General features: G+C 40.0%; 1 protein-coding gene and 1 pseudogene across 3 annotated transcripts in view; one reads left to right on the top strand and one right to left on the bottom strand.

Moving 5' to 3' along the window:
• The window catches only part of DNM3 (dynamin 3), a 600,651-nt gene that overhangs the window by 20,305 nt on the left and 556,408 nt on the right, over window positions 1-23,938 (top strand). The window lies entirely within an intron of this gene.
• LOC128595611 (syntaxin-17-like) lies at window positions 21,881-22,814 on the bottom strand (annotated as a pseudogene).

The raw sequence follows: 23,938 nt of genomic DNA, 5'->3' as shown, positions 1-23,938 counted from the left end.
GGGTTTGAACCCACCAGTCTTGGTGTACATGGCTGGCACCCTACCCACTGAGCTAAAAGCGCCGCTCCAGAAAGGGCACTTTTTAAATGGGAATTTGTTTGCTAGTGAGAATGATCCCGGAGGACAAGACATAGATGCTGGAGTACAGGAAGGCAGGAGAGAGGGGCGGGAGGCACTTGGGAAAGTGTGGTGGGGTGGGATGCAGAGGACCTGTGGGTGCAACCCCACTCCCAGAGGAGGAGGGATCCCTTTCTAACCATCAGAGCAGGAGGGACCCCACCCACCTTACAGAGGAGAAGGTACCCCCCACAGGAAGAAGAAAGAGGAAATGGTGTACAAAGACTGAGAAAATGGGGAGTAGAGAAATAAATCAATATATATATGAAATTTCCCTTTCCATAAGTCAACAGCAGTTAAATGGACTTTCTAAAATGCACGTTTGATCAAGTCATGCACTGTTAGAATCCCGTTACCCAGATCCTTAGCATGCCAAGCCGTTTCCTTCAGGACCGGCCATGTGCCTGTGTCCCTTCTCCCGTCCTCCTGCTCCTCGCACTCACCATAGCGTGTAGTCTTGCTGAGCCACTGGAGCATCCTGAATGCGCCCTCCTATCTCGTAGCTTAATGCCTGTCTCCCTCTGCCGGCAAGGCTCTTTGGGTTCCCCTTTGCCTGGCTGACTCTACTTACCTTTCAAAAACTGACTTTCATCTCTTCTTGAAATCCTTTGCTGAGCCTACAGGGAAAAGGTATTCACTAAATGTATGTCAAAAGTTTGGAAGTACTTGGTACTCACTGAACAGATGAGCTCTGTGAACACAGAAGAATTATTCAGAGAGGCTCTATGTGACAAAAGCCAAAGGTGGTTTTCTGAGTTTACCTCCTCAACTGCAGAATGGAGATGACATTCATCATCTCAATTCCCTTTGCAGAGTCTAAAAAGTGGGTTTTAAATGTCCAGTAATGTACTCCTCAGTAAGTGATAGTTTTAAAAAATAGCAGGTCAGCAGGTAGCAGAACATGCTTCAGAGATCGCCCACATTGCCAGGATTGGGAGGACTCCTGCTTTATTTAAAATACTGCATTTTCTTGGCATAACGTCTAAGACAAACTATAAAAACCTATAACCAAAGGCTGTTTTTCCAAAAGGTAATATTTCTTCAGGATGACTTGTAGATTTTCCGGTTTGGACTGTGGGTGGTGAATGGAGAAACACCTTTGGTGTGAAAGGAAAATATGTATATTGAGATCGGCCCTGCACATTTTCCAGTAAGGTCTCCAGCTGGAAGCATCTTGGAGTTGTGCCAGTGAACAGGACAAGACCTGCTGCGCTCATGATAAGGCTTGCCAGGCTCAAGGACAAACTGCCAGTTGTCTATAGAACAGACAGGACTTGTGGAAGCATCGTGTGTTAAGTGGACGTCCCTGAGCTTAGAAAAGGGGCTTTCCTATTAGGTTGGAACCAAGAGAGGCACAAAGAGGTTATAGTTTATATACATGCAACAGACACATCTCTTTGGAAGGGGCACAGCATTTATAGTTGAATTGTCATTGTGTGGCTTGCTTTATTGAGTAGCTTCTCTCCTTAAAAAAATTGTATAGGAGACGGGTATTTGTAAATACTATTTTCTTAATGATTTGCATCTTTTTGTTAGAGATGCTTTAGCATTTAGTTGGCCACACGTTTCTGATTTTTGCTTACTATAAAAACAATTGTATAGCTTAGAGTTTCTAATTTAGAAGGGGAATCTTTTTGCAAAGCTAACTTGTTTTGTCATGAAATTAATCATTCCTTAATTTGCCTTTTACATACAGACATAGTTAAAATCTAACAGATTTTCTTAAGTGGAAAGAGGCATTCTTGCAATTTGCAAGACATTAACTATCTTCCCTGCAAAAATAAAATTATTCTTTAATTTAAATTTATTTATATCCTGCTTTTCCGTAAAGGATTTAAAGTGGCTTCTTTCAAACCATATTCATTCATTCATTGTTTTTCCCTATAACTATTTAGGAAGTATTGGCTGCATAAAATGAAATAAAAGTAAAATAGAAGTGAAGAGGCAGGCACTAAGGTTAGGCCAAGGAGTGGAGAATAGAAAAATATCCAGTCATAAAGATTATGCCAATAATGGGACTGACTACATGTAAACACTCTGGAAGTTTAGGAGGAAACTGAAATATGATCACTTAGACAGCTTTGTTGTCATAAAGGACTAAGAAATGTTTATATTTATACACCTTCCTTTAGAAGTGAGTCAAAAACAATTTCTCATATTTTAGAATCACAAGTTTAGTAGCTTCCTCTTGCCCATTGTCAGGGTTTAGTTGGGTGAGGGACTTTGATACCTGGAGTCTAGAACCTTTCCCCACATTTTCCCATGCATGTTGATAGTTTAATTTAAATGCTTATATTTTACTGTAAGATTTGTCATCTTTCCCAGATGGGTCACTCCCTGTGTGTACAGGTGGGAGTTATTTTCTTCTGAATTAACAAACCTCAAGATTTTCGTGTTTTCTTTGTGTCTACTCTGCTCACATTCTGCTCTTTGTTGGCACCTTTGCATTTTCTGTTGCTTTGTACCAGTTCACAGCTCATTTTCCTCTTGCGTGATTTATCACATGAACATATTTAAAAAAAATTTTTTTTTGAGATAGAGTTTCACTGTGTTGTCCCGGCTGGAGTACAGTGGCACCATCATAGCTCACTGCAGCTTTGAACTCCTGGGCTCAAGCGATCCTCATGTCTCAGCCTCCTAAGTAGGTGGCACTAGAGGTGTGTATGAGCATACCTAGCTAGTTTTTTTTTTTATTTATTTTTTTATTGTTGGGGATTCATTGAGGGTACAATAAGCCAGGTTACACTGATTGCAATTGTTAGGTAAAGTCCCTCTTGCAATCATGTCTTGCTTGCCCCCATAAAGTGTGACACACACCAAGGCCCCACCCACCTCCCTCCTTCCCTCTTTCTGTTTGCCTCCCCATAACCATAATTGTCATTAATTGTCCTCATATCAAAATTGAGTACATAGGATTCATGCTTCTCCATTCTTGTGATGCTTTACTAAGAATAATGTCTTCCACGTCCATCCAGGTTAATACGAAGGATGTAAAGTCTCCATTTTTTCTAATGGCTGAATAGTATTCCATGGTATACATATACCACAGCTTGTTAATCCATTCCTGGGTTGGTGGGCATTTAGGCTGTTTCCACATTTTGGTGATTGTAAATTGAGCTGCAATAAACAGTCTAGTACAAGTGTCCTTATAATAAAAGGATTTCTTTCCTTCTGGGTAGATGCCCAGTAATGGGATTGCAGGATCAAATGGGAGGTCTAGCTTGAGTGCTTTGAGGTTTCTCCATACTTCCTTCCAGAAAGGTTGTACTAGTTTGCAGTCCCACCAGCAGTGTAAAAGTGTTCCCTTCTCTCCACATCCACGCCAGCATCTGCAGTTTTGAGATTTTGTGATGTGGGCCATTCTCACTGGGGTTAGATGATATCTCAGAGTTGTTTTGATTTGCATTTCTCTAATATATAGAGATGATGAACATTTTTTCATATGTTTGTTAGCCATTCGTCTGTCGTCTTTAGAGAAAGTTCTATTCATGTCTCTTGCCCATTGATATAAGGGATTGTTGGCTTTTTTCATGTGGATTAATTTGAGTTCTCTATAGATCCTAGTTATCAAGCTTTTGTCTGATTGAAAATATGCAAATATCCTTTCCCATTGTGTAGGTTGTCTCTTTGCTTTGGTTATTGTCTCCTTAGCTGTACAGAAGCTTTTCAGTTTAATGAAGTCCCATTTGTTTATTTTTGTTGTTGTTGCAATTGCCATGGCAGTCTTCTTCATGAAGTCTTTCCCCAGGCCAATATCTTCCAGTGTTTTTCCTATGCTTTCTTGGAGGATTTTTATTGTTTCATGCCTTAAGTTTAAGTCCTTTATCCATCTTGAATCAATTTTTGTGAGTGGGGAAAGGTGTGGGTCCAGTTTCAGTCTTTTACATGTAGACAATCCAGTTCTCCCAACACCATTTATTGAAACGGGAGTCTTTCCCCCAAGGTATGTTCTTGTTTGGTTTATCAAAGATTAGGTGGTTGTAAAATGTTAGTTTCATTTCTTGGTTTTCAATTCGATTCCAAGTGTCTATGTCTCTGTTTTTGTGCCAGTACCATGCTGTCTTGAGCACTATGGCTTTGTAGTACAGACTCAAATCTGGTATGCTGATGCCCCTAGCTTTATTTTTGTTACAGAGAACTGCCTTAGCTATACGGGGTTTTTTCCGGTTCCATACAAAATGCAGAATCATTTTTTCCAAATCTTGAAAGTACGATGTTGGTATTTTGATAGGAATGGCATTGAATAGGTAGATTGCTTTGGGAAGTATAGACATTTTAACAATGTTGATTCTTCCCATCCATGTGCATGGTATGTTCTTCCATTTGTTAATATCCTCTGCTATTTCCTTTCTGAGGATTTCATAGTTTTCTTTATAGAGGTCCTTCACCTCCTTCGTTAGGTATATTCCTAGGTATTTCATTTTCTTTGAGACTATGGTGAAGGGAGTTGTGTCCTTAATTAGCTTCTCATCTTCACTGTTATTGGTGTACACAAAGGCTACTGACTTGTGGACATTGATTTTATATCCTGAAACATTACTGTATTGTTTGATGACTTCTAGGAGTCTTGTGGTTGAGTCTTTGGGGTTCTCTAAGTATAAGATCATGTCGTCAGCAAAGAGGGAGAGTTTGACCTCCTCTGCTCCCATTTGGATTCCCTTTATTTCCTTGTCTTGCCTAATTGTATTGGCTAGAACTTCCAGCACTACGTTGAATAGTAAAGGTGACAGAGGACAACCTTGTCTGGTTCCAGTTCTAAGAGGAAAAGCTTTCAGTTTTATTCCATTCAGTAAAATATTGGCTGTGGGTTTGTCATAGATAGCTGCAATCAGTTTTAGAAATGTGCCACCTATGCCTATACTCTTCAGTGTTCTAATTAGAAAAGGATGCTGGATTTTATCAAATGCTTTTTCTGCATCTATTGAGAGGATCATGTGATCTTTATTTTTGCCTCTGTTAATATGGTGGATAACGTTTATAGACTTGCGTATGTTAAACCAGCTTTGCATCCCTGGGATGAAGCCTACTTGATCATGATGAATGACTTTTTTGATGATAAGCTGTAATCTATTGGCTAGGATTTTGTTGAGAATTTTTGCGTCTATGTTCATGAGTGAGATTGGTCTGAAATTCTCCTTTTTGTTTGGGTCTTTTCCTGGTTTTGGTATCAGGGTGATGTTTGCTTCATAGAATGTGTTGGGGAAGATTCCTTCTTCCTCAATTTTTTGGAATAATTTCTGCAGTACAGGAATAAGCTCTTCCTTGAAGGTTTGATAGAATTCTGGAGTGAAGCCATCTGGACCAGGGCATTTTTTGGTTGGAAGCTTTTTTATTGTTTCTTTGATCTCAGTGCTTGAAATTGGTCTGTTCAGGAGCTCTATTTCTTCCTGGCTGAGTCTAGGGAGAGGGTGTGATTCCAAATATTGATCCATTTCTTTCCCATTGTCAAATTTCTGGGCATAGAGTTTCTGGTAGTATTCAGAGATGATCTCTTGTATCTCTGTGGGATCAGTTGTTATTTCCCCTTTATCATTTCTGATGGAGGTTACTAGAGATTTTACTTTTCTATTCCTCGTTAGTCTGGCCAATGGTTTATCTATTTTATTTATTTTTTCAAAAAACCAACTCCTTGTTTCATTAACTTTCTGAATGATTCTTTTGTTTTCATTTTCATTGATCTCTGATTTGATTTTGGATATTTCTTTTCTTCTGCTGAGTTTAGGCTTAGATTGCTCTTCTTTTTCCAATTCCATAAGATCTCTTGTGAGATTGTTGATGTGCTCTCTTTCTGTTTTTCGAATGTAGGCACCTAAAGCGAAGAATTTTCCTCTCAAAACTGCTTTTGCAGTATCCCAAAGGCTTTGGTAGCTTGTGTCTTCATTGTTGTTATGTTCAAGGAAGTTAATGATTTCCTGTTTTATTTGTTCCTTCACCCATCTGTTATTCAACAGAAGATTGTTTAGTTTCCATGCCTTTGGGTGGGGTCGAGCATTTTTGTTAGAGTTGAGTTCCACCTTTAGTGCCTTATGGTCTGAGAAGATACAAGGTAAAATTTCAATTCTTTTGATTCTGTTGATATTTGTTTTGTGTCCCAGGATATGATCAATTTTGGAGAATGTTCCATGGGGTGATGAGAAGAATGTATATTCTTTATCTTTGGGATGGAGTGTTCTATGTGCGTCTATCAAGCACAGTTGTTCTAGGGTCTCATTTAAGTCTCTTATGTCCTTGTTTAATTTCTGTTTAGAGGATCTGTCCAGCTCTGTAAGAGGAGTGTTAAAGTCCCCCGTTATGATGGTATTATCAGATATCATATTGCTCAGGCTGAGTAAGGTCTGTTTCAAGAATCTGGGAGCATTTAAATTGGGTGCATAGATATTTAGAATTGAAATGTCTTCTTGTTGTATTTTTCCCTTGACCAATATAAAGTGACCATCTTTGTCTTTTTTGACTTTAGTTGCTTTAAATCCACATGTATCTGAAAATAAGATTGCAACTCCTCTTTTCTTCTGAATTCCATTTGCCTGAAAAATTGTCTTCCAACCCTTGACTCGGAGCTTTAATTTGTCTTTTGAAGCCAGGTGTGTTTCTTGCAGACAGCAAATGGATGGCTTGTGTTTTTTAATCCAGTTAGCCAATCTATGTCTCTTCAGTGGGGAATTCAAGCCATTAACATTTATTGAGATAATTGATAAGTGTGGTAGTATTCTATTCGTCTTATTTGGTGAGAGTCCATTGCTTAGTTTTATCTTTTGCATCAGTGTGGAGGTTTGGTTGTGTTTTTTAACTTCTGAGTTCTTACTTTGCTGCTGATCCATTGTGGTGGTCAGTGTGCAGAACAGGTTGAAGTATTTCCTGTAGAGCTGGTCTTGTTGTGGCGAATTTCCTCAATGTTTGTATATCCGTAAATGATTTGATTTCTCCGTCAGTTTTGAAGCTTAGCTTAGCAGGGTACAGAATTCTGGGCTGGAAATTGTTCTGTTTAAGTAGATTAAAGGTAGATGACCATTTCCTTCTTGCTTGGAAAGTTTCATTAGAGAAGTCTGTGGTCAATCTGATGGATTTGCCCCTGTAGGTCAACTGGCGCTTACTCCTGGCAGCTTGCAGAATCTTTTCTTTTGTCTTGACTTTGGACAGGTTCATCACAATGTGTCTTGGAGAAGCTCGGTTAGAGTTGAGGCGACTTCGGGTCCGATAGCCCTCTGAAAGCAGTGTGTCAGAATCTTTGGTGATATTTGGGAAATTTTCTTTTATAATATTCTCTAGTATGGCTGCCATTCCTCTGGGGCATTCTTCTTCTCCTTCTGGAATTCCTATAACTCGTGTGTTGGAATGCTTCATAAAGTCCCATAATTCTGACAGTGAACGTCCTGCTTTCTCTCTCTTCTTTTCTGCCTCTTTTACTATCTGAGTTATCTCAAAAACTTTGTCTTCTACCTCTGAAATTCTTTCTTCTGCATGGTCTAACCTGTTGCTGATACTTTCCATTGCATCTTTAAGTTCCCTGATTGACTGTTTCATTTCCTTCAGCTCTGCTATATCCTTTTTATGTTCTTCATATCGTTCATCTCTGATTTGATTCTGTTTTTGAGTTTCCTTTTGGTTATTTTCCACTTTATTAGCAGTTTCCTTCATTGTTTCCATCATTTCTTTCATTGTTTTCAACATGTGTATTCTAAATTCCTTTTCTGTTGTTCCTAACATTTCTGTATAGGTGGAATGCTCTGCAGTAGCTACCTCATGGTCCCTTGGCGGGGTTGTTCTGGACTGGTTCTTCATGTTGCCTGGAGTTTTCTGCTGATTCTTCCTCATGGGTGAATTCTTTTATCTGTTTCCTTGCCCTAATTTTCCTTTCACTTCCTCTTGCTCTTTAAGTTCTCGTGCCTGTGGACTAAGGGTTACAGGACCAGAAGGGTGAGAAGGTTTAAGAGCAAAAAAGGGATGAAAGAAAGGAGGACCGAGTGATAAGGAAAAAAAAAGAAAAATAGAGAAAGGAGAGGGGTTGGGTAAAAGGAATATTGACAAAAAGAAGAGAGGCACAGAAAGAGGGAGACAGAGCAATATAGGTGTACAGTAGGGTACTTTGACACAACCTTTTAAAAAAACCACCTTCTGGGGGTGCCCAGTTCGGTGGGTCCCTTGAGGTCAGCAGCTCTTTGCTAACCTGATCAGACACAGTACCCCACCTCCACCAAGTAGAGAGGAAAGACAAAAATGCTATAAATCAAACCAGAACAAGCAAACAGAAAACTTTACGGGATAAAATTGGCTGGAAAAACCAAATAATAGCGGTAGAAACACTAACAAAAATGAAGTTCTAATTATTGAAATAGGCAGCAATGGGAAATTATAATTAAAGTAGAAAAATTGAGAAAGAAAAAGGATCTGTATGGAAAAGGTTGAACTTAAAAAACAAAACAATCCACAACATCAAAATAAACAAAAAAAACAACCAAACCAAAAAAAAAAAAAAAAAAAAAAACAGAACCAAAAGCAAAGCAGTATGTATATGTTATTGAATGTTGTCTGGGCAACACGTGGTCTTCTGGGGTATGAGATGTTAATCACAGTTCTGATATGACTGGAGGCTGCTAGTTTCTCGAACCCCAGCAGGTAGACACCCTAAATCTCTCTTCAGCCCACTTAAAAGGGACTTTGAACTTGTTCACTTACTGAGCGGAAGCTTTCTCAGGGAAGTGCTTGTCACTGGAATCAGTGCTGATTCCACTTACCCTGTGTGTCAAAACTGGTCTCCCTCTACCCCCGAGGGTTAGGGCTGCAAGGCGGCTCAGACCCTGCCCTTAGGCTACTTGGTCACTGGGTTACCAGCTCCCACCCAATTCCAGCTCTGCGACCCTGAGGGCAGAGCTTGCCGGGGCAGATCGCTCACAATGTCTGCCTGTGACCCAGAGCCAAACACTATTAGCTCCGTCTGGCTCAGTGGCTCAGACTGGGGCCCCAGACAAAGGCCAAAGTTCTCCGCACTCCCGCTCAGGCTCTCCCCAAGGCAGTTCAGCTGAGTGCCAAGTCCAAAGACACCAAAACAGTTCACAGGTAAGGCCTTTCTGGTTTGCAGTCTCGCTGCTACTGAACTTACAGTTGCGGGCGGGTTTAGACGGATTGAACACACGCGACCACTTGCCGGTTTTCCACTGTTTTAGTCCTCCTCTTGGGGTCCAGAAGTCTCTCGCTGACTCCCTGTATCCTCTCAGGGGTGATGATAGGCAGATGATAGGCATCTCTCCAGCCAGAGATGCCTGGAGTCCTATATCCCCAGACTCACGGTACCCAGATGCAAGGAAGCTGTTACTCGGCTGCCGTCTTGCTCCACCTCCATTTGACCTAGCTAGTTTTTAAAGAATTCTTTGTAGCTGGGTGTGGTGGCTCACATTTATAATCCTAGCACTCTGGGAGGCCGAGGTAGGCAGATTGCTTGAGCTCAGAGTTGGAGATCAGCCTGAGTAAGAGTGAGATCCCATCTCTTCTAAAACAAAAAACAAAAAAGAACAACTCTTGGTAGAGGTAGGGTCTCACTAGGTTGCTTAGGTTGGTCTTGAACTCCTGGCCTGACCTTGCATCTTGGCCTTCCAAAGTGCTGGGATTACAGGTATGAACCACCCCACTTACTTGCATAACAGCTTATTTGCTAGCATCAATTCTTCCAGCATCGACCTTAGTCAAAAATCATCCTGAATACTCTTGCTGGAATTCCCTTAAAGCAGAACAGTAATCACTCCCTTTCCCTGCATCAGTGTTTTTCAACCTTTTTTTTTAATCTCACGGCACACTTGTACCTATAGTTAAACTTCTGAGGCATACTTACAGTGTGTTGATCTAAACAAAAAAGAGTAAAGAAAAGAACATATTTAGTTTGCTTTGAACTTCTTTCAAAAATAATTTAATTAATGATCTTTACAAATGTTTTTTGGCATACCTAAGATCTTCTCACGGCACACTGGTTGAAAATCAGTGCCCTACATAATAAAAATCTGCCTTCCTGGCATAATATTTAATGCTTGGTGTGACCTGGCCACCAGCTGCTTTCTGGCATGATCTCACTTGCTCTGCCACTCTCTGAAACCATGCTTGGAGTTACTCTCCTTTGAGTTATCACTCATGCCAGCCCCTCCCTCTACTCCTCCCATGTCAGTTCCATTCTTCAAATCTTTACTGAGTGTTCACTATATGCCTAAGGATTGTGGTTCCAAAGGTGAGAGTAATGACCCTTTCCCTCAAAGATCTCACAAATATGTGTGTGTGATCCCACTATTTGGTGCATAATGCAAGGGTACATGTCGGATCTATTAGTATAAATGTCTCAACACAATAATTAAGTAAATGACATGAGGTATATATTTACCAGTGGGATGTAGGCGTTCCTAATTCTATATGAAATCTGCACATTGTACCCCATAAATACATTAATGTATACATGATCTATGTGTTTATGATTAAATAAATAAACAAACAAACAAAAACCCCAAAAGATCTCACAAATGTATTTAGAAGAATTGGGTAAGTCAAAGTTTACATATTGCTTCCTCTGTGAAGCCTTTCTAATTTCCAGGCATAAATTAAATTTTCTTTCATTTTTTTTAACCCTCACTTGTATCTTTCAAATAGAATTTACAGACAATCTAAGTATTAATTATCGTTTCATCTGCCCCATGTGTTATAAGCTCCTGTGCATCACATTCTTGGAGTCCTATGTTTTTAGCATGCCACATGATCTCTGTCTCCTATTAGGTAGGTGCTTGAGAATTTTTTTGCAGGGTGTGTACATGGTACATGGGCTAAGAGGACCCCCAGATCTTGAGAAGTAGACATCGTTGTCAAAACACTTGCAGTCAGTTGTACTTTTAGGGTCTTGTTTTAAAAGCTGGTTTTAGGTCTTGTTTTAAGAGCTTAGGTGCATGTAAGATAAGCGCTGAGTGTTTTTAAACTTATAAGCCATGTGTGTAACTGCACATGCAGCCCAGCCTTTGAAGTCAGTGGGAACTCCACAGGAAATGTGGAGAAGGGCTTCGACCACTTTGGGGCAGGGACAGGAGTCAGACCTTGAGGGCAGCCTTTCCCAAAGGATAAAGGCGCTGCAGGTCACGCTTTAAATAAAATGGAAGCAAACTTGTATCCATTTTATTAATCTTGTCTGCAAACCAAATTCTGAATTCGACTTCTGACATCTCAGCCAGTTGTTTATGAATGGGATCTTCGGGGAATCGGTGGGATCACACCTGTGGTGCATATTACAGGGGTATTTGCGAAACTTGGTAAATGTGGAATGTAAATGTTTTGGCACAGTAACTGAGATAACGCCAGAAAGGCTATGTTAACCACTGTGATAAAAATGTGTCAAATGGTTTATGAAGTAAGTGTATGATGCCCCATGATCATATCATTGTATACAGTTATGATTTAATAAAAAAAAAAACAAAAACAAAAAACTTGTATCCACATGAGAGGTGGTTGCTTTTGAAATTTGATGTGATTCTGGCCTTTCCATTGTGGAAATGGCTACTGGTTAAGAAGGTGAGACATGCTTGGCTTCCTGTCCCTCTGTGATTGCTTTATTTCTCTTGTATTTTAATATGGCTGTGCATGCTTCAAACCTCAAATATTTGGAATACTGAAGTTCCATCTGCACTGGGATATAGTAGGTCACAGCTCTGATTCCTCCAGTCTGTGACTCTTCTGCTAATAGACAGTGAGGTCCCATGCCGTGGGGAGACACAGGGTACCTGGTTTTCCTTTTGGTGATTAATTCTGTACTCAGGTTTGAAATACCAACTACTTTTTATCTATTTGTGGTCTTGTCACTTATAAATGTTTCTAAATTTCCCTTGGACCTTGTGTATTTAAAGGTCATCTCTTCTTGGAATTCACTCTAAATTATTCACAGGTTCTGAATTGCCATGCTTGAGTGTCAGAGGACATCCCTGTCATCCTAGTATTTGGCATTTGTGGGTTTTTGCTTCAATGGTACCTTTGGTCATATGTCACTTATATGAGTTCACACATCTGTATTTACCATAAACTATAATGTTTATAATCTATCAAAGATGCCACAATGTTAAAGATGTAGAATTATTTTATGTGTAGCTAAGATAGAAAAAGACAATCACTGTAATTTAAATTAAGATAAAATTTCTTCTCAGAGAGGATTTTTGTTTTGTACTTATTGGAAAAGCTCTCAGATTTTAGATATAGATTCTTATCATATGTCACTCTTACGTGTACATAAACTGTAAGTTGCAAATGAAATAAATGGGTGAATTATTCCCCAAATTTCTTCACATCGAATCTAACACTTACCAATTTTTCTTCAACTCACAATTGTTATCCATGTTTTTCTACTGAGTATCGTCTCCCATGCTATTATAATAAGAGTGCTGGGCAGTGCCCGTAGCTCAGTGGGTAGGGTGCCGGCCACATGCATCAGGGCTGGTGGGTTTGAACCTAGCCCAGGCCTGCTAAAACAAATAAAAAAACAAATAGCTGGGCATTGTGGTAGGCACCTGTAGTCCCAGCTACTCAGGAGGCTGAGGCAAGAGAATTGCTTAGGCCCAGGTGTTGAGGTTGTTGTGAGCTTCAATGCCACTGCACTCTACTGAGGGTGACATAGTGAGACTCTCTGTCTCAAAAGAAAAAGTGCTGATAGTGAAGCATTTCTTAAAAGGGTGCTTTTTGCTTGAGCGAGAGTAGTGTTGTTTCCTGAGAGATAGGATCTCTTAGGGCCAACCAGTTTTGGAAGTTTTCCGTCCTGCCCTGGGTCCTACCACTCTGGCGTTGAGAGGTGTCCTGCACACGGCTGCTGGCATGCCAGGCATCCTTCTTCTCTGTGGTCTGCCCAGGCCAAGGGGCAGAAGCTGAACCTCCTGCAAGTACTTGGTACTAAGCCAAGTGATTTTTCCTGTTTTCAACCTTGACATTGCACTGTGCACATTGCGTGAATGAGTGGAAATTTTTCAGCAAGAAATAGCTTCGTGCCAGATCCAATTGACATGCTCAGATCCACCTATTTAATGGCATCTTCTCAGCCATGCATAATTGAGTTAGAGATGTCACAACTTAGACAATATTTCAGGCAGAAAGGAAGGAGAAATAACTTTCTTCCAAGTTAGTACTTTTTGGTAACCCTGGCTTGCTTTATCAGTCAAGGAGCAGTGTCTCTCTGTTGGAAAATAATTTTGATTTTTCTCTCTTTTTTTGATAGAGCAGTCGCAATGTAAGAAGGGATGAAAGATTCTGTTTGGTGTCCTTTGTACAATTTCTTAAACTACAATTACAGGGCTAATTGTTTGTGCATGTGCTTTTCTAAGGCTACGTATCTCAACATCACGTGTTTGGTCTTTTGGAGAAAACCATTTGGGGAATGCTTTTGGGCACAAACTATTGCTTTCCTGTCTGGATTAAGGTATGTGAAAATACCTGGCACAAAGCCCAAGCACTGTTCTCCTCACCTCCCACCTGGTGTTGCCCTCCTGTGCCCGAGGAACTGTCTCGTCTGCTCACTCACAGCTTGGCTATGTGGGATCTTAGTAGAGTTGAAATTTTCCCCAAGTCTCTGGTGTGTGATTCTCACTCTTGCTTGAGTTTGTCTCTTCAGAGGCATTTCCTCCTCACAGGAGTGAGTAGTTATATCTGTCCATGATCATTAACTATGGAATTGTGTTGGTTCACCCTGGGATTCCTCTACTCTAGTTAATACTAACCATGTTCTTCCTGTGCTCAGATCCACAGAGAAACTGAAACGCTTGACCTGAAATTCTCGGGCTGTGCATTTTCTCTTTTTCCATTTACTTAATTATAAATGGATTCGCATCATGGTTGGTAATCATTAGTTCTCACTGAGGTATGATGCTGGGTTATTTCTGCTAAAATATTTCACAGCCCTGCATTACTGTTAGTTTGAAAATAAAGAGTAATGTTTATAAGCAATGAATGTTTCATGCTACCTCAAGACAGAAATTAACTTATTATCACTTGAGTTCCATTTAACCTTCATCTAGTTAAAGGCAGACACTGATAAGTTTTATGTGGATTCAAGTTAATTTTTAAATATGGGAAATGGTGATGTTTCCTATAATTGTAGTCACAGTAGCGCATATCTGACACTCAGATTTCCTAACTAATCATGTGGTTTGTAAAGACCTAGTTAGGTAACCCAAGAAGGGAGTTTCTAGAATTGCAGAGATAGTGCATAGGAAGACATAAATATCCAGGGAAGAACTAGCTCTAAGTAAGTCTGATGGCTTACTTAGGGCTAAAATATTGGCACTTCTGCTATTGTTTTCTGTTATCCTGAAACAATAATTAAGTAAAAGAATCTGTTTGCCAGGAATTACCCCTTACATTCCTCAGTGATTTAAAGCAAAATTGGCAACATAATTTTTATGGACTCTCACTGTCTCCTTACAAGAAGACATTATGGAAGATAAATTTCAGGTGGGACTGATTACAAATTGATGCGTCTATATTTTCATTGTGATCTAGCTGATGACCAGGGAGTCTTCTGCTCATTTAGGAACATCTGAAATCTCTCATGCACTATCCTGTGTTCTGCAAGAAGGCTCCCTGAAAAAAAAGGTGAAGAGTTTTGATCTTCAGTTAGATTTTGTTGAACACTTATTATATGATTATTATTTTGCAAAAATAGGTTATGATCAAAAAGAGGTATAGGCTGGGCATAGTGGCTCTCACACCTGTAATACTAGCACTCTGAAGGCTAAGATGGGTGGATTACTTAAGCTCAGGAGACCAGCTTGAGCAAGAATGAAACTGTCTCTACAAAAAATTAGAAAAACTAGCCGGGCTTTGTGTCAAATGCCGGTAGTCCCAGCTACTTGGGAGCTGAGGCATATGGATCATTTGAGCCCAAGAGTTTGAGGTTGCTAGGGCAGTAGAGTGAGACTCTGTCTCAAAAAATAAAAAAAATAATAAAAAAGAGGTATAGAATGGTCTCTGCACTCACAACTGTATTCTTCTGGGAAAGGTAAGACACAACACAATAAGAAAACAATGTAAAACTATAAAATAAAATGTTAAACTGAGGCCAATCAGGTACTCACATTGCCTGTATTTGTAATGTGAAATCCAAGGGGAAATAATCTGTGTTGAAAGCTAGTACCTAAGATTTGTGGGCCCCAGAATATGATGGCTTTGGGAAGACAGAAAGCAGGGTGGAAGGTGTGTCTGGAGGAGGAATGTCATGAATAAACACTTGAAGACATGAAAAAGTCTGGAATTTTTAGGGAATAGTTTGGCCACAGGTTGAGTGTGTGCTAAGGAGGCAAAATTCCAAATGAGCTCAAATGCTGAATGGTAAAATTTAGCAATGGACATTGTTAGAAGTATTGGGGTAGAGAGGGAGATCAGGGAGGAACTGGTGTATACATTGTCAAGAAATGGAGTGACGTGATGCACAATTATGTGCTCACCACTCTATATTCAATGCTTAGAGCCCAAAAATAGATGGACAGATGCAAATCATTTTGACAGCTCAAATTCCATAATGAGCATTGCTTTCAGAGACTCAATTTTTCAAAATACTAAACAACTCTTTGTAAAGTTCCAACAAAACACAGTATAGTCTTCTGTCAATTTATGTAATAGTCATATTCCAAAAAAATTCGATGGATTGCCTGAATCCTTAGTGTTTACATATAAAACAGAATTAGGCTCTAGCTCAGATAATATCACATATATGAATATATGTAAAGCCAAAGATGTGAAAATCATACAGGATGTGAGATTATTGCTGAGTACACATGATTCTCCAAGAATTCCAGGATGCTTAATATTCCTGGTCCCACAATCACTGAAAACATCCCCACAAATTTCTAGACTATCCCCCCCCCCAACAACCACTGCCTTATTGTTACATTATTGACTATTAAGTTGTATACACGAATTTTCCTTCTTTTGAGCTAAAATTTAAATTATTTTTTACTTGTCAAATAGCATATGTAAAATATAGAAGCCGTGTTTTGAGTATTTTCTCCAGGAAGATAGGTTCTGTGGGTTTAAGAGGTAGTACATTCTTTCTTATACCAATGTGGCCAGCAATTGCTAATCCCTAGCAGGCTACCACACACCACCCAGGTATAAGGGATGGCCTTTGGGCTCATGTAGCTGGCCAACAGGAGAATTTGAGAGATAACAAAGCATTATAGAGGGTTGAGGGAAGGTCAGGGAAAAAGACCAAAATCATCATATTTTGAGTTAGATCTTAAAGAATTTAACAGGAAGTATACTTTTTACAGGATTTCAAGAGTATGGTATTTTAGAAGAGTAAGTTTGAGATGATTTTCAATTCATATTAATTGTGCAGACTTTGCATTGCCTCATTTTTTTTTTAGATGATAAAGCTTCTTCATTATCCCCTACCCTAGGACCATTTCTCATTTTCTTCATTTTGCAGTTAATTTTTCTATCATTTGTCTTTGCATATTTATATCTGGTCTTCCCAACTAGTTTATGACAATGGGAACTATGCTTTGTTCTTTACTGGCTCTCCCGTAATGCCGAGCATATTGGGCCTGAGATATTGTCAAAATAATGTATGTAGGAAGGAATCAGTTATCCTTAGTTGCAAATTGTTTCTGTTTATTTTTAACTTTTTTTTATTAGCGTTTCTAGCAAAAGTGAAATCAAGACATTAGCAATGAGGACCCCAGGGGGATGGTGCCTGCAGTCTCCTGGCATATGGACCAGGCCCCAGTGTGTGCTGTCTCAGCTGTGGATTCCTGCTGCTTTTTTCCTAGTCTTATTTTTTTCTTTTATTTCCTTCCTTCCTTCCTTCCTTCCTTCCTTCCTTCCTTTCTTTTCTTTTCTTTTCTTTTCTTTTCTTTTTTCTTTTCTAGAGAAAATGTGGAAAGTTAATGTCTACTCAGGAAATTATAGAAACTTCCATTCAGGAAATCCCTCTTTCTGAAGATTTGTTTCTTATTCAGGTCCAATTTGGACACAATAGTCTTTCTTTTTTTAGAGTCAGTTCAAGAGCAAGATTGCAGATGTATTTTTTCACAGTTTAGATCAAGTTTGAAAATAATTTATAAATTTGATAATATTTCTAAAAGCATGTTATAAACTGTAAAGTGTTACAGAAATTATTATCCTTTTGTTTTTGAGATCGAGGGAGGAACAGAATCATCCCATCATTATTCTTGGGGTCTAAGTCGTGTGTTTGACACTATTTGTGAAGATAGTTGATCTTTATGGTTAACACACATTTATTATAGTTATCAGATGGATTTAAATATTAGGAAGATATAATGGTGTCAGTCCTATAAGAAGTCAAGGTGAATCATACAAGGAGAAGAGATCTTGAGCGAGCTTCACTTGGCGTGAAGTTACCTAATTTCTGTAAGTGACACATTTCTCATCAGTAAAATGGTCTGCATTTCTCAAGGTGTTCATGAATTTCTTTAATGGGTTGGCAGGGCACAGCCTGGTGCCTGGACTATGGCAGGCGTCCATCTCCATAAGTGTTAGCTATAAAGTATTACAATTATTTAAAGGGTTATTTAAAAAAAAATACATGAGGTGGCTCGGCACCTGTAGCTCAAGTGGCTAAGGCGCCAGCCACATACACCAGGGCAGGTTCAAATCCAGCCCAGGCCTGCCAAACAACAATGACAACTACAACCAAAAAATAGCCAGGCATTGTGGTGGACGCCTGTAGTCCCAGCTACGTGGGAGGCTGAGGCAAGAGAATCACTTACGTCCAGGAGTTTGAGGTTGCTGTGAGCTGTGACGTCATGGCACTCTACTCAGGGCAATGGCTTGAGGCTCTGTCTCAAAACAACAACAACAACAAAAAAAAAAAAAAAAAAAAGAAAGAAAGAAAATGAGGTTATTCAAAACCCTGGATTTGGCAGGTATTACCTGAACACCTCCTATGGGTCAGGCATTATTCTAACAGCTGGAGAAGAAAGCCCCCAAAGTAAACAAAGATTCCTGCCCTTGAGGGGAGGAGAAGTGGTTAAACAGTGCACATAATAAATAAGTACATTATGTGGTTGATTACAAGGTGCTTAGGTCTGTGGACCAAAGAACAAGAAACACAGGGCAAGGGGGATCAGCCATATCTCGAGAGGAAGAGGTGAGATTTAAGCAAGGACTTGAGGAAGGCCACATTGTTAATTGTGTCTCAGCTCCTTCCGAGTGCTGGCACGGCAAATGGCAAGATGAATTGATGTGAATATGCCTGATGTGCCTAACTGTTCGACTTAAAATGTAAAACGTTATATGCTTTTTCTTTCCTTTTGCCTAAAAAGTAAGAAAATGTTATCTTTTCCCTTACTGACAATAAAATAACCATTTCTAATGATACTATCAAATCTTTTCTTAGGAGTGATTTCCTTTACTTCCTAATGGATTTAGCACTAAATCCAAACCAGAGGCACGTTTCCATTCAGTCTTTCCTATATGACATTATTACTGGGGGTGGTTTTGAAAGCAGGAATGTTTCTATTTTTCTTCTGAGTGTCACTTGAACACAGGAAAGGAATGTGACAAGGCCTCTTGCTGCCACTCAAGTATCTACCCATATTAAAGTATATTATTTAGTAAATGGTAAACAGTTTTTTTCCTGGAATGCATTTGAAAATTTATTGTAATGTGAACTAAGTTTTTTCATTTCCTGGTAGTTTTTCTACATTTTATTTATTATTTTTTTAGAGACAGAGTCTCACTTTATCACTCTTGGTAGAATGCCGTGGCATCACAGCTCACAGCAACCTCTAACTCCTGGGCTTAGGTGATTATCTTGCCTCAGCCTCCTGAGTAGCTCTGACTACAGGCACCTGCCACAAAGCCCGGCTATTTTTTGTTGCAGTTTGGCTGGGGCCAGGTTCGAACACACCACCCTCGGTATTTGGGGCTGGCACCCTACCCCCTGGGCCACCTGTTTTTTCTGCATTTTAAAACTGGATGTCACATCCACATGCAGACAAATATATATGTGTGTGTGTATATATATGTGTATGTGTGTAAGTATGTATATATATTTTCAGACATCTAACTTTTCAGATATCAAATTAGATGCCACTAAAATACGTACATGCATCTATGTAGATATGTATACATATGCAAATATGCATAGCAGTTTTTTTTTTTTTGAGACAGTCTCACTATGTCTCCCTTGGTAGAGTGCCATGGTGTCACAGCTCACAGCAACCTCAAACTCTTGGGCTTAACGATTCTCTTGCCTCAGGCTCCCAAGTAGCTGGGACTATAGGTGCCCGCCACAATGCCCAGCTATTTTTTTATTGCAGTTGTCATTGTTGTTTAGCTGGCCCAGGCCGGGTTCAAACCTGCCACCCTTGGTGCGTGTGGCCAATGCTGTAACCACTATACTATGGGTGCCGAGCCATGCATAGCAGTTTTTATAGTAAAAAAAAATTTTTTTTTAAGTTTTAGGTTAATGTTAGGGTACAAACAACTAGTTCACAATATTTGAATTTGTTGGGTAGAGTCCCTCTCGTAGTTGTGTTCCACACCCAAAAGTTGTGCCATATACCCCTACATTGTGCCCGTTAAGTGGGAGCACCCCAAAGCCTCCTCTTTCTCCCTCGTTCCCCCTTCCCCCAACTTGAATTGACATGAGTTTTTCTCTTCTGTAGGCATGAGTTAGTTCATATTAGTATTACATACATTGGATATTTGCTTTTCTATTCTTGTGATACTTTACTAAGAAGAATGTGTTTCAACTCCACCCAGGTTAATACAAAAGATGTAAAGTCACCATCCTTTTTACGGCTGAATAGTATTCCATGGTGTGTGTGTGTGTGTGTGTGTGTGTGTGTGTGTGTGTATGTATATATATCTCACAGTTTGTTAATCCATTCCTGAGTTGATGGGCATTTAGATTATTTCCATGTCTTGGTGATTGTAAATTGAGCTGTGATAAACAATCTAGTGAGAATGTCTTTATGATAAAATGATTTTTTTTCTTCTGGATAGATGCCTAGTAGTGGGATTGTGGGATCAAATGGGAGGTCTAATTTGAGGATTCTTTGAGGATTCGCCATACTTCTTTCCAAAGAGGCTCTATTAGTTTGTAGTCCCATCAACTGTGTAACAGTGAGTAAAAGATTTTTAAAAAAATTTAATAGATTTAGGTGATACAAGTTGAATTTTGATACATGTATATATTGCATAGTGATGTCTGGGCTTTTGATGTCCCCATCAACGAGTAGTGTACATTGTACCCCACAGTACTTTGTTGTCCCCCCCCACCCCTGCGGGTCTCCAGTGTCCATTATACTAGTCTGTGTGTCCTGGGTAGCCATAGTTTAGCTTCCACTTGTAAGTGAAAACATGCAGTGTTTATTTTTGTATTCCTGAGTTACTACACTTAGGATAATGGCCTCCAGTTCTATCCAAGTTGCTGGGAAAGGCACTATCTCATTCTCTCTTGACGAGTAGTACTCCATGGTGGGATGTGTGCGTGTATATAAGTCACATTTTCTTTATCCGTTGTCAGTTGATGGGTACTTAGGTTGTTTCCATATCTTTTCAATTGTGAATTGTTCTGTGGTAAACATACAAGTGCAGATATCTTTTTGATATAATTATTTATTTTTCTCTGGGTAGATATCCAGCAGTTGAATTGCAGGATCAAATCATAGACCTACTTTTAGTTCTTTGAGAAATCTCCATACCGGGCGGCGCCTGTGGCTCAAGGAGTAGGGCACAGGTCCCATATGCCGGAGATGGTGGGTTCAAACCCAGCCCCGGGGGCCGCGCCTGTGGCTTAGTGAGCAGGGTGCTGGCCCCATATACCGAGGGTGGCGGGTTCAAGCCCAGCCCCGCCCGAACTGCAACAAAAAAAATAGCCGGGCGTTGTGGCGGGCGCCTGTAGTCCCAGCTACGTGGGAGGCTGAGGCAGGAGAATTGCCTAAGCCCAGGAATTGGAGGTTGCTGTGAGCTGTGTGACGCCACGGCACTCTACTGAGGGCAATAAAGTGAAACTCTGTCTCTACAAAGAAAAAAAAAAAAAGAAAAAGAACAAACCCAGCCCCGGCCAAAAAAAAAAAAAAAAAGAAATCTCCATACCGACCTTCATAGAAGTTGTGCTAATTTACATTTCTAGCAACAGTATGTAAGTATTTCCTTTTCACCACACCTGAACCAAGATCTATTTTGTTTTCTGATTTTTAATAATGACCATTCTAAGTGGAGTAGGATGGTATCTCATTGTGGTTTTACTTGGCATTTCCTGGATGATTACTGATGTTGAACATTTTTTCTTTCTTTCTTTTTTTTGGGGGGGGGACTTTTTGTTTTATTACCCTATTAATTTCCTCCACCAGAAAATATAGTTGGATCAAACTACAATAGGGTTCACCTGTGCTTCTCACCAGGTCCTGATTTCCCTACTTGATAGCAAAGGATTCTGAACTCCCATTCTTTTTCCTTGCCAATAGGCCTAAATCATCTGTGAATTCACCTTAAGGTCTCCAATTCTATTCCTCCACAACCCAACACTTCTACACATTTCAAGACCTTATCTGGTTCAGTTCTCACATTTCCAGACAGAAAATTTGCTCCTTGGCAGTCTTCAAACTTTACCTGACAGACATTATATGCCTTCAGCCCAGCTCCTCAATCTCTAACATCTCCATTAACAATCCAGCAAACAACAAAATAGATCCACTTATCACAGTTCAATCCCACTTGAGCATTTACAGACACTATTATCTTGATATACTCATGTTCAAAAAGCTGACTGAGTGTCCAACAGCAGCAATGGTCCTTATTAGGATAGACATGTTGGCACCAATAATATCAAAGTTTGGTTTTTAACTACATTTTTTGTAGTTTGGCTGGGAAGATCAGGACAACTGGAAGTAAGCTTCTTCATCATTTTCTGTTTCCTTCTTTGTATCAATTTTCCACCTGTGAAGCCCAACATCCCACCACCAAGTGCAGCGGCAATTCCTGCCACTTTGAAGCCTGCAAGGAGGAGGCCCCCCACTGCTCCTCCGATGAGTGCACCTGCCACAGGCAGAGCTGCCAGCTTGTGTTTTGCAGCCTTCCCCAAGTTTTTGGTTCTCTCTTCAACATTCACAGAAGCACTGTTGACATGGTCTGCAATGCTGTCAATCTTCTCCTGCTGAGAATTTACGCTTCTAAGGTTTCCCATGATTCTGCAGCATTTTGATCTCAAGGAATTTCAGGCAATATATGTATCTAAGTCAGATTCTGAGAACGAGCTTCAGCTTCAGTAGTCATGGATCTGGTCAAAGCAGGCTGTGATAAAGTTTCTTCATCATTAAATTGTTTCTTAAGCTCTTCTACGGATTCCAAATGGAGTTGTAGGAATTTTGCTATTGCTGTTGATGCTTCTTCTTTAACAGGAGCTATCATTCTCTTCAAAAGTACTAGGTCATCCTTTTGTACTTTCAAACAAACTTCTCCATTTCTCAGATATTGGAGCTCAGTTGCTGAACTGTCCGTCCTGCATTGATATGTTCTTCATGCAACTTGTCCCAGATTCTGCACCTCTGATACTTTTCAATATTTATCTGGTGCTTTCTTAACCTCTCCAGATCTGTTGGGATTACTATCTTAATGAATTTCTGGATAGCTGGCTCAAGACGGTGTAATTTCACTTTTTCTTAATCTTCAGACATTCTAAAAGAATGTTGTATCACTTCCTCTTATACCAACTGTCTTCCCTAGTCATACAGAAAAACCCAACGCCCCCAACAGTGAACAGATGTGTGGACTCATGCCAGACCGAGACGCCGGTGAACCTGACGACCTGGGCCCCCAAATGCGTCAGGGTAGGCTTGGAGCAGGAAACTTTTCCACCCGGGGACCTGGGCAGGCCATCCTGTTCACGCCGTCGGGGCTCCCTATACCAGATTCAAACAGCTCCTCCAAAAACGAAACTGAGTGAGGTCCTCCACTATTAAAGCCGAGAAGAAGCCCCATGGTGCTCTGACTTCAGATCTAATGCCCAGCTGCCCACCCAGTGCCTTGCCAGTGCGCTGGGTCGGGACCAGGCTGTCAGGGCCCCATGCCCCCATAGCAGCCTGATGTTGAACATTTTTTCACATGTTTCTTAGCCATTTATATATCTTCTTTTGCAAAATGCCTGTTCATGTAATTTGCCCACTTTTTTTTTGCAGTTTTTGGCCAGGGCTGGGTTTGAACCCACTACATATGGGGCCAGCGCCCAACTCCTTTGAGCCACAGGTGCCACTCAATTTGTCCACTTTTTAATGGGATTGTTTTCTTCTTGCTGAGTTATTTGAGTTCCTTGCAGATTCTGGATACCAGTCTCTTGCTGGACACAAGTTTGTGAATATTTTCTCCCATTTTTTTACATTGTCTATTTCCTCTTTTGATTATTTCTTTTACTGTGCAGAAGATTTTAGTTTAGTTGATTCCAATTTGTGTTATTTATTTATTTTATTTATTTGCTTATTGAATTATACCTGTGTACATTAATGCGATCCTGGGGCACCCTTAAATCATACCTGTGTACATTAATGCGATCCTGGGGCACCATACACTGGTTTTATATACCATTTGACATATTTTGATCACACTGGTTAACATAGCCTTCCTGGAATTTTCTTAGTTATTGTGTTAAGACATTTATACTCTACATTTAGTAAGTTTCACATGTACCCTTGTAAGATGCCCTGCAGGTGTAATCCCACCAATCACGGCCCCCTCCCTCTCCACCTTCCCCATATTCTTAGGTTATAAGTGGGTTATACCTTTTGTATGAAAGCCATAAATTAGTTTCATAGTAGGGCTGAGTACATTGGATACTTTTTCTTCCATTCTTGAGATACTTTAC

Source organism: Nycticebus coucang, chromosome 10, assembly GCF_027406575.1.
Source record: "Nycticebus coucang isolate mNycCou1 chromosome 10, mNycCou1.pri, whole genome shotgun sequence".
Lineage (NCBI taxonomy): Eukaryota > Metazoa > Chordata > Mammalia > Primates > Lorisidae > Nycticebus > Nycticebus coucang.
This window is presented reverse-complemented; position numbering and strand designations above follow the sequence as displayed.